Below are 4,748 nucleotides of genomic sequence, written 5' to 3'. Positions count from 1 at the left end.
GTTAAACAAATCAAAATATATTTGATATTTTAGATTCTTCAAAGTAGCCACCCTTTGCCTTGATGACATCTTTGCACACTCTTGGCTTTCTCTCAACTAGCTTCATGAGGCAGTCACCTGGAATGCATTTCAATTAACAGATGTGCCTTCTTAAAAGTTTGTTTGTGGAATTTCTTTCCTTTCTTTCCTTCTTAAGCCAATCAGTTGTGTTGTGACAAGGTAGGGGGGTATACAGAAGATAGCCCTATTTGGTAAAAGACCAAGTCCATATTATGGCAAGAACAGCTCAAATAAGCAAAGAGAAACTACAGTCCATCATTACTTTAAGACATGAAGGTCACTCAATACGGAACATTTCAAGAACTTTTCTCAACATCAACTGTTCAGATGAGACTGTGTGAATCAGGCCTTCATAGTCTAATTGCTGCAAAGAAACCACTACCAAAGGACACCAATAAGAAGAAGAGACTTGTTTGGGCCAAGAAACACAAGCAACGGACATTAGACCGGTGGAAATGTGTCCTTTGGTCTGGAGTCCATATTGGAGATTTTTGGTTCCAACCGCTGTGACGCGGTGTGGGTGAACAGATGATTTCCGTATGTGTATTTCCCACCGTAAAGCATGGAGGAGGTGTGATGGTGTGGGAATGCTGCGTACCACAGCATTCTGCAGTGATACGCCATCACATCTGGTTTGGGCTTAGTGGAACTATCATTTGACTTTTAACAGGACAATGACCCAAAACACACCTCAAGACTATGTAAGGGCTATTTTACCAAGAAGGAGAGTGATGGAGGGCTGCATCAGATGACCTGGCCTCCACAATCCCCCGACCTCAACCAAATTGAGATGGTTTGGGATGAGTCGGACCTGGAAAAGCAGCCAACAAGTGCTCAGCATATGTGGGAACTCCTTCAAGACAGTTGGAAAAACATACCAGGTGAAGCTGGTTAAAAGAATGCCAAGAGCATGCAAAGATGTCATCAAGGGAAAGGGTGGCTGTTTGAAGAATCTCAAATATTAAATATATTTTAATTTGTTTAACACTTTTTTGGTTACTACATGATTCCATATGTGTTATTTCATAGTTTTGATATCTTCACTATTATTCTACAATGTAAAAAATTGTAAAAAATAAAGAAAAACCCTTGAATGAGTAGGTGTTCTAAAACTTTTGACCGGTAGTGCAGCTATATAGTGTCTGCTGGGGAAACGAGCCAAGTGCAGTCACTGCAAGGTACTGTATCCTTCTCAATTCATTTGGAAAGGAGATAAACGTGAAGACCAAAACTGTATAAGACGGAATGCAGATGTAGTTTTGTGAGAGCAAATACACTGTACTCTTTCAAAGGCAGCTTGCCAATTATTCAAATCCTACACATTTTACTGTATTTGTAACTGCATGCAACTTTATGCGGTCTGCAATAGAACAAATCGGCACTCCTGTTCTAATCTAAAACACTATCAGCCGCGGAACATCTTGCAGACTCGGGATCTGAGCAGCGCCACATTGTAGGCCGGGGACAGGAAGTAGAATTACCTGTAGCCATTTCAGGAAGTCTTCCTTCTACAGAAGCCATTCATCATCCACTCTCTCTGATTGGATGATTCTGGCCCCCTCATCATCTCAGGACATATTGCTAGGAACAGCGGCGTGTTTGTCCAGAAACAATAGACCAGAGATTCTAATACATCAACACATGCAGAGGAATAGAATTCTACTTGACAAATGTTGCCACGTTAAGAAGTAATAGACTAGCACACCAAGATGGAAGCTTTTTTGTGTGCAAGTTGTTATTTCATGTGAACTTCCTAGTAACCGCCAAGAGGTGGCCCCTCTATCCTGTGTTTCAACTGTGGAGCAAAAACCGTGAGTCTCAGTGGCAGATAAAGCAGAGGGAAGTGAGAAATACATGATTGGTGGTAACAACGTGAAGTCAAATAGGACATCATTCACATAAATAGAGAAATATATTTACTTGTCCATGTAGTTCTGTCGGCAACATAATAATGACCCAATTAACGGAATAAAGTCAAGAATCAACAGCTGCCATTTTCGTATCTATACATATGCCTCTATACGTACCCAAAAACACATATACATATCTCTCTATACGTACCCAAAAACACATATACATATCTCTCTATACGTACCCAAAAACACATATACATATCTCTCTATACGTACCCAAAAACACATATACATATCTCTCTATACGTACCCAAGTAAAACACATATACATATCTCTCTATACGTACCCAAGTAAAACACATATACATATCTCTCTATACGTACCCAAGTAAAACACATATACATATCTCTATACGTACCCAAAAACACATATACATATCTCTACACGTTCCCAAAAACACATATACATATCTCTCTATACGTACCCAAGTAAAACACATATCTCTCTATACGTACCCAAAAACACATATACATATCTCTATACGTACCCAAAAACACATATACATATCTCTCTATACGTACCCAAGTAAAACACATATACATATCTCTCTATACGTACCCAAGTAAAACACATATACATATCTCTCTATACGTACCCAAGTAAAACACATATACATATCTCACTATACGTACCCAAGTAAAACACATATACATATCTCTCTATACGTACCCAAGTAAAACACATATACATATCTCTCTATACGTACCCAAGTAAAACACATATACATATCTCTCTATACGTACCCAAGTAAAACACATATACATATCTCTCTATACGTACCCAAGTAAAACACATATACATATCTCTCTATACGTACCCAAGTAAAACACATATACATATCTCTCTATACGTACCCAAGTAAAACACATATACATATCTCTCTATACGTACCCAAGTAAAACACATATACATATCTCTCTATACGTACCCAAGTAAAACACATATACATATCTCTCTATACGTACCCAAAAACACATATACATATCTCTCTATACGTACCCAAAAACACATATACATATCTCTCTATACGTACCCAAAAACACATATACATATCTCTCTATACGTACCCAAAAACACATATACATATCTCTCTATACGTACCCAAAAACACATATACATATCTCTCTATACGTACCCAAAAACACATATACATATCTCTCTATACGTACCCAAGCAAAACACATATACATATCTCTCTATACGTACCCAAGCAAAACACATATACATATCTCTCTATACGTACCCAAGTAAAACACATATACATATCTCTCTATACGTACCCAAAAACACATATACATATCTCTCTATACGTACCCAAGTAAAACACATACACATCTCTCTATACGTACCCAAGTAAAACACATACACATCTCTCTATACGTACCCAAGTAAAACACATATACATATCTCTCTATACGTACCCAAGTAAAACAAGATGACAAAATATTGAGGCTTGAGTGGCATAAAAACACATATACATATCTCTCTATACGTACCCAAGTAAAACAAGATGACAAAATATTGAGGCTTGAGTGGCATAAAAACACATATACATATCTCTCTATACGTACCCAAGTAAAACAAGATGACAAAATATTGAGGCTTGAGTGGCATAAAAACACATATACATATCTCTCTATACATACCCAAGTAAAACAAGATGACAAAATATAGAGGCTTGAGTGGCATAAAAACACATACATATCTCTCTATACGTACCCAAGTAAAACAAGATGACAAAATATTGAGGCTTGAGTGGCATAAAAACACATACATATCTCTATACGTACCCAAGTAAAACAAGATGACAAAATATTGAGGCTTGAGTGGCATAAAAACACATATACATATCTCTCTATACGTACCCAAGTAAAACAAGATGACAAAATATAGAGGCTTGAGTGGCATAAAAACACATATACATATCTCTCTATACGTACCCAAGTAAAACAAGATGACAAAATATAGAGGCTTGAGTGGCATAAAAACACATATACATATCTCTCTATACGTACCCCAGTAAAACACATATACATATCTCTCTATACGTACCCAAGTAAAACACATATACATATCTCTCTATACGTACCCAAGTAAAACACATATACATATCTCTCTATACGTACCCAAAAACACATATACATATCTCTCTATACGTACCCAAAAACACATATACATATCTCTCTATACGTACCCAAGTAAAACACATATACATATCTCTCTATACGTACCCAAAAACACATATACATATCTCTCTATACGTACCCAAGTAAAACACATACACATCTCTCTATACGTACCCAAGTAAAACAAGATGACAAAATATTGAGGCTTGAGTGGCATAAAAACACATATACATATCTCTCTATACGTACCCAAGTAAAACAAGATGACAAAATATTGAGGCTTGAGTGGCATAAAAATACATAAATCTTACAAACACACATGTACTGGTTGTGCACATTTTCTGAAAAACTGACACTTTTTGAAAATTGCACTTGTCAGACATGTTTCAATAAGGCATATTGTAATATTCACTAACTAAATTGATTGTTTCTATAAGAAGTGTGTTATCTTTAAAGTGGCAATCAGCAGTTGAAACAATAACAAAGTGGCCTCCCCACCCCTGGTCCAGTAAAAAGCTGAGGGATGGGGCTGGAGAAATGTCATCACTTTCAAATTCATGGACAGAGCTATGGATGCAACGACTGACCATCCATGATAAAAAAGTATAGTTTTAACCATGTTTTGAGGCTATATAGTGTTTGATTACA

This window comes from Salmo trutta, chromosome 37, assembly GCF_901001165.1.
Source record: "Salmo trutta chromosome 37, fSalTru1.1, whole genome shotgun sequence".
Taxonomy (NCBI): Eukaryota; Metazoa; Chordata; class Actinopteri; order Salmoniformes; family Salmonidae; genus Salmo; species Salmo trutta.
Note: the sequence above shows the minus strand (reverse complement) of the source record.